Raw genomic sequence first — 427 nt, 5'->3', positions numbered from 1 at the left:
TTTGAATCTGGAGCCCTGGGAGAGCCCGCCTTTATAGCCGGAGGGAGGGGCGGAGACAGGGAAGTGTGGGAACAATCTGGAAAGTTGGTAGCACTTCTGCCACAGGAAGCACTTCCTGCGCGCCTCCCCCCCCCCCCTTGCCACCCTCCCTCCACCCTCGCCACTCCCAGCACACTAGGCCTGGGCGCTGTCCCGTCCAGTTTTCTCATCAAGGCCATTGCTGAAGTAGCCAGGGCTCCACTTGTGGCATTTTGCAGCTGGCTTTGAACCCCCATCCTTGGATCTCAGCCTCCCGAGTAGGGAATAGAGAATCTCAAGGCCTGAGCCACAGGCTACCAGCCCTGGGACTGACTCTCTCTCTCTCTGTCTCTCCTCTCTCTCATGTCTGTCTCCATCCACCCACCCACCCATCCATCCATCCATCCCT

This window comes from Perognathus longimembris, chromosome 21 (assembly GCF_023159225.1).
Source record: "Perognathus longimembris pacificus isolate PPM17 chromosome 21, ASM2315922v1, whole genome shotgun sequence".
Classification (NCBI taxonomy): domain Eukaryota; kingdom Metazoa; phylum Chordata; class Mammalia; order Rodentia; family Heteromyidae; genus Perognathus; species Perognathus longimembris.
Note: the sequence above shows the minus strand (reverse complement) of the source record.